The sequence below is a fragment of the Echinops telfairi genome, unplaced genomic scaffold (assembly GCF_000313985.2).
Source record: "Echinops telfairi isolate 266 unplaced genomic scaffold, ASM31398v2 ScPeMD7_7467;HRSCAF=8505_1, whole genome shotgun sequence".
Lineage (NCBI taxonomy): Eukaryota > Metazoa > Chordata > Mammalia > Afrosoricida > Tenrecidae > Echinops > Echinops telfairi.
Genome location: NW_022111368.1, coordinates 28,735,970 through 28,742,976, shown reverse-complemented (window position 1 = coordinate 28,742,976; position 7,007 = coordinate 28,735,970).

Sequence of the window (7,007 nt, the reverse complement as noted above, 5' to 3'; positions counted from 1 at the left end):
CTTGTGGTTAGACGCCCTTGGGTTGGTTCCCACCCACAGTGTCCTTATGACCAACACAACCCTGTCCAGTCCTGCATCGGCCTCGCTGTCATTCCTTTGCCTGAGTCCAGGGTTGAGGACCTTCCTCTTTTTCACTGCCCTTCCACTTTACCGAGCACAGTGTCCTTCTCCAGGGACTGGTTTCTCCTGACAATATGCCCAAAGTCTGTGAGATGAACTCTGGCCATCCTTGCCTCAAAGGAGCACTCGGGCCTTGTGTCTTCCGAGACAGAGCGGTTTGTCCTTTTAGCAGCCCGCGGCTCTTTCAGTCTTCTGCAATTCCAGCCCCGCCATTCAAATGCATCCATTCTCCTCTGGTCTTCCTTATTCAGTGTCCAACTGTCACGTGCATATGAGGGAACCGAAAATACCATGGCTTGGGTCAGCTTAACCTTAGTCCTCAAAGTCTTTGTTCAATGCTGTAAAGATGTCTTGTGCAGCAGATTTACCTAATGTAATACATCTTTTGGTCTCTTGACTGCTGCTTCCATGAGCACTGATTGTGGATTCAAGCAAGACAAGACCCTTGACAACGTCAAACTTTTCTCCATTTATCGTGTTACCTATCAGTTGTGAGGATTTTGCTCTTCTTTACATTGAGTGGTAATCCATACTAAAGGCTGCAATGGTTGATCTTCATCAGTAAGTGCTCCAAGTCTTCCTCACTTTAAGCAGGCAGGGTGGTGTCATTTGCATATCACAGGTTTTTAATAAGCCTTCCTAATCCTGATGCCTCGTTCTTCTTTATGTTAGCCTGCTTCTCTGGTTATTTGCTCAGAATACAGATTGAATAAGTATGGTGAGAGGATACCACCCCGAGGCATACCTTTCCTGACTTTAAATCATGCAGTACTTACCTGTTCTGTTTATACAACTGCCTCTTGACCCTGCTGCTACAATTTTGCAGGACCACCATGAAGTGTTCTGGAATTCCGATTCTTTTAAGGTTATCCATAGTTTGTATGGTACACACAGTTGAATGCCTGGGCATAGTCAATAAAACACAAGTAAACATCTTTCTGGTAATCTCTGCTTTAAGCCAAGCTCCATCCAACATCAGTAATGGTATCCCTTGTTCCACGTCCTCTTCTGAATCCAACCTGAACCTCTGGCAGCTTCCTGTCAATGTACTGCTACAACCATTTAGGATGATCCTCAGCAAAATTTTACTTGAATGTAAGATCAATGATAGTGTTCTACAGTTCAAGCATTCCGCTGGGCCTCCTTTCTTTCGAATGGGTACAAATATGGATCTTTTCCAGTCAGTTGGCCAAGTGGCCGTGTTCCAAATTTCCTGGCATCAACGAGAGTGCTTCATTAGCTTGTGGAAACATTTCAATTGGTATCCCAGCAATCCCTGGAGTCTTGTTTTGGTTAATGCATTTGATACAGTTTGAACTTCTTCCTTTAGCACCTTTGGTTCTTGCTACCTCTGGAAACGGTAGAATGCCAGCTAGTTCTTTTTGGCACACTGATTCTGTGTAGTCCTCCAACTTCTTTTGATGATTCCTGCATCATTCATTTGCCTGCCCATAGACGCTTTTAAGCCCGCAACTCGAGGCTTGAATTTTTTCTTGAGTTCTTTCAGTTTAAGACAGGCTGAGCGTGTTCTTCCTTTTTGGTTTTATAATTCTAGGTTTTAGCACATTTCATTATAATATTCGTCTTTGTCTTCTCTAGCTGCCCTTTGATATTTTCTATTCAGCTCTTTGGCTTCAGAATTTTTTCCATTTGCTTTAGTTACTCTACAATCAAGAACAAGGTTCAGAGTCTCTTCTGACATCTATTTTGACCTTTTCCTTCTTTCCTGTCTTTTTAATGGACAGAAACTTGTAGCCTTTTAAACTATGGGACCTGCACTCACTGTTAGTTTGTCATACTGTGGTGGCTTGTACAGTGTCATGATGCTGGAAGCCATGCTAGCAGGGTCACCCAGGCAAACAGCTTTCAACCCGGCTTCCTGGTTAAGAACAGACTACAAAGAAGGAAAAGGCTGTCCACTTCTAAGGAATTAGCCACTGAACACCTTCTGAATCGCAGTGGAACGTTGTCAGCTGTAATACTAGCAGATGAGCCCGAGGGAAGGCATGCAAAATGCCACCGTAGAAGAGCTGCCTCGTAAAGATGGAGTCAACCGTAATGATGGAAGGAAGGAACGCTTTTAAGACTTTCATGTGCTGATGGGGCAGGACTCAAAAGCAGAAGACACAGCTTCCAACATCCATTATGATTAGAACATGGAATGTATGGTATATTAATCTAGAAAATAGGAAGTTGTGGAAAATGAAGCAGGAAGCATAAAGATCAATATCCTAGGCAGGAGTGAGCTGAAATAGACTGTTATTGGCCACTTTGAACCAGACAAATATATGGTTTACTATCCTGGAAATGACAAAATCAAGAGCAATAGCATCTCATTCATCATCGAAAAGCACGTTGAAGACCTGTCCTGGAGAACAATGCTGTCTGGGACAGGACAATAGCTCCATGCCCACGAAGAGTCTAGTTAATGCAGCTGTTATTCAATGCACGCGGCAACCACTGGAGACAGCAGTGAAGACCTGGAAGGACTTTACCCACTTCTTCAGTCTGAAATTGATCGGACACGCGAACAAGATGCATTGGTAGCTATTGGGATGCAAGGACTGGGGACAAAGAGGGAAGGAACAGTAGTTCTGAAATGTGGCCTTGGTGATAGAAACAATGCTCGAGATTGCATGATAGGATTTTGCAAGAGCAACAGCTTCTTCATTGCAAGTACCTTGTTTCACTATAACATAAACAGCAACCATGTAAGTGGACTTCACAAAATACAATACAGAGAAATCAAACCGGCTACATCTGTGGAAGAGATGATGGAGAAGCTCAGTATCAGCAGCCAAAACAAGGCCAGGGGTTGGCTGTGGAACAGACCATCAATTGCTCATATGCAAGTTCAGGTTGAAAGAAAAACAAGTCTACAAGAACCCAAATACAACCTGAATCTAGAAAACATCTCAAGAACAGATTGGATGCCTTGAATACTAATAACTGAAGAGCGGATGGGCTGTGGGATGACATCACAAATATCATGCAGGAGCAAAATGAAAGGTTATTAGAAAGACAGGGTGGGGGGTGGGAAAGACCAAAGTGGATATAAGAAAAAATTCTGAAATTTGTTCTTGGATGGAGAGTAGCTAAACTACCTGAAAGAAATGATGAAGTAAAAGAGCTGAACAGAAATCTCAAAGGGTAGCTGGAGAAGACAAAGTAGGGTATTATAAGGAAAGGTGCAATGACCTGGGGTTACAAAAGAAAAACACTCTCAGCATATCTCAAATTAAAAGAAGGAAGAAAAACTTCAAGCCTTGAGCTATACTATTGAAGGATTCAATGGTCAAAATACTGAACGATGCAGGAAGCATCAGAAGAGGATAGAAGGAATACACAGATTCACTGTATCAAAAAAAAAAAAGCCAACATTCAATCATTTCAAGAACTAGCATATGATTATGAACCAATGGTACTGAAGGAATGGACCGAATGCCCACTGAAAATGTCCCTTGAGCCCACAAAGCACTGGAAGCACTCAAGAAATTTGGAAGACGGCTATCTGGTTCAAGGACTGGCAGAGATCCATATTTGTGTCCATTCAAAGAAAGGTGACCCAACAGAATCTGGAAGTTATTGAACAATATCATTAATTTCACATGCAGGTGAACTTTTGCTGAAGATAATTTAAAAACTGTTGAAACAGTCTATCAACAGAGAACTGCAAAAAATATATATTTAACTGGATTCAGAAGAGAATGCAGAACGGAGGATCGCATTATGAACATCCGATGAATGTTGGCTGAAAGCAGAGAACATCAGAAAGATATGTGTTGTGTTTTGTTGATTGTGTGGAGGCATTGAACTATATGAGTCATAGCAAACTATCGATGACATTGAGAAGATGAGAATTCCAGAACACTTCATTATGTTGGTGTGAAATACATACATAGACCCTTGAACAGAACAAGGGAATACTGCATGATTTAAGATCAGGAAAGTTTGTGTGTCAGGGTTGCATCCTTTCACCATATTTATTCAATCTGTATAGTGGGCATGTCATCCAAAAAACTGGACTGTATGAAGAATACGGCATCAGGATTCAAGGAAGGCACTATGCAGATGGCGCTACCTGACGTGCTGAAATTGAGGAGAACTCCCAGCGTTTGCTGATGGAAATGAAAGATTGCAGCCTTCGGTATGGACGGCAACTCCATGTGAAGAAAACAAGAGTCCTCACAACTGGACCGATAGACAACATCATGGTAAACAGAAATCACAAAAGTTGTCAAGGCCTTCATTTTACTTGGCTCCTCAATCAGTGTTCATGGAAGCAGCAGCCAGGAGAGCAAGTTGCATATCGCACTGGGCAGATCTTCATTACAAGCCCTCTTTCTAGTGTTGAAGAGCAAGGACATGACTTTGAAGACTAGGATGGGTCTGGTCTAGCCTTGGTATTTTCAATTCCATTGCCACATATGCACGTGAAAGTTGGACAATGAACAAGGAAGTCCAAAGAAGAGGGACCCATTTGACTTCTGGTCATGGTGAAGACTACTGACAGGCCCAAGGACTGTCAGAAGAACAAACGAGCCTGTTATTGAAGAAGTGCGGCCAGAATGCTCCTTGGAAGGAAGGATGGCAAGGCTTCATCTCATATAGTTTGGACATGTTATCAAGAGAGACCTGTCCCTAGAAAAAGACATCATGCCCGGTCAAGTAGCAGGTCAAGGAAAAGGAGAAAGACCCTCAGAGATGGATGGACAGTGGCTGAATAATGGCTGAAGCAATTGTGGGGATGGCACAGGGCTGGCCAGGGTGTCATTCTGTTGTGCACAGGGTCCCTACGACGCGTAACAAGGACAATAGCATCCTGAGGGGGAAGTAGCCTGTTTGTTGAAGCCGCTCATGTGTGGCATCCCTCTTATAGCAGCCATAGATAGCTTATAGAAAGCTCGAGGGTGACATTTTTTACTAATTAAGGAAACTTTGGGGGATATTTTTGGTGTAAGGTTTTTACGGAAACTTAGGACACTATTTTTGGGGGATTCAGTCTCCATAAGTGTATCAGTGATTGGTGTTTTCAAAGTAGATCACCATGCCTTTTTTCTGCGGTGCCTCTGGGTGGACTCAGAGTTCAACACCTTCGGTTGGCAGTCAACAGTTCCTAACTGTTGGACCCACCCAGAGCAGGGCCAGGGAGGCTTTCTCCTGCCAAGGGCCATTTGGATTGGTATTCACAATATCATTCACAAGCCATACTGGTCAAACATGGCATTAATTTATCCCTCGTGTGATGGCTGTAATTGCTTCTTTGGTGTGACTTGTGATGTTAACTGGTATTGATGATTTTGAGGGCCATATTTGGCCCTCAGCCTGGACATTCCCCACCCTTGACCTAGGAACTTCTGTTGGAGTTAGTATCCATTCCAATCCAATATGACTGTACATCTTATTTCCAAGTAGAAGCTGTTCACAGGTACCAGGAATTAGGACTTGAACTTATCTTTTTAGGCCTGATGGAACCAGACTGGTGGGGGCCCTAACATCCTAGGGAAGGAGTTTGGGGGTCTCTGAGAGAAAGTGGCCACTGAGCCACGTCTTAAAGGGTGGGCTGGGAAATAGGGTGGAAAAGAAAGGGCAGGGAGAGTGGGGTCAAACCCAGTGACACTCATCTATGCACATGAAAGAGTTTCATATTAAGAAGTAATTCTATATTATGAAGGCGTGCCAGCGCAGACCAACTCAAGCCCATAAGTCGGAGGCTAGCCCCAAAGTCCCTCTTCAGACTCCTGCAGCCACAGGCCAGTGGCACAGAAAGGTGAACCGGGAGTCAGGAAGATCGCAGGTCAGTGGGTGCAGAGCCATGTGGATCCAAGGTTGGTGAGGACGTGGCAGGGTGCCAGAAGCTCTCAAGGTTCGGGTGGCCTTCGAGGGGGCCACCCTTGAGGCAGGCAGAGTTCCACTATGCAAGAAGGCATGGGGCAGAGAGAGGCAGTTCCAAGGGGTCAGCAGGAAGAAGGGAGTGCGGGTGTACCCCAAAATGCTTGAGGAACAGGAGGGCGGAGGTCAAGCCCTCATGTCCTGAGGGGGTCAATATCAACCCAACCTTTCCATCTACCAACAGTGAGGATAATAGACCTAGACTCCAATCTTCACTTTCACTGCTCCCCCACTTTTGTTCCATTCAGGTACCAGCATCCCTTGCAGCACTTCTTCATCTGAGCAAGGTCAGCCCTCACAGAAGGTCACAGTCCTCCAGACCGCCTTTTAGGCCCAGCAATTCAGTAAGTACGGGGAGGTCCCCTGGGATCCCTCGCTTCTGACCAGCTGGCTACAAATCGGAGAATTCCCTCTACCATCTCAGGCTACCCGCCCTCATCTCAGGGGGTCCCACACTCTCACACTGCTGACCTGCTGGTTCCCATTATTCCTTGGGGTTCAAGAATTTGCTGGGGGGGAAAATAAAAATTATAATAAAAAAGAATTTGCTGGAATCCCTCACAGAAGTCACAGCAAATGCTAGGCCAACGATTGTAGCTTTATTACCTAAAAAGAGGGGGAAACAAACAAAGAGAGAGAGGGCGAGATCTGGGAGGGGGCCTAACATGAGACCTCCATGTCCTGAAGAGGACTGAACGACTCCTGTGTGCATTGCTGGTCGATGTGCAGCACCAACCTGGAGGCCCGGGGAGTTTCCTGGGCAGAGCCTTCATCAGAGCCTTTGTGCACAGGTGTGACTGATTGAATCCTGCCCCCTCCCCCACAGGCTAGCTGTTATAGACCACATGGTGGTCTTTCTGGCTAGGCCAGTCCCCACTCCCTAGCTTGAACTCTCAGTGGTGATGTGGATGCCTCAGGAACAAAAGCATTTCAATCACTCAGGGAATTCCACGGGTACAAGAAGAAAGCTAAAGGTCATTGAAAAGATAGAAATG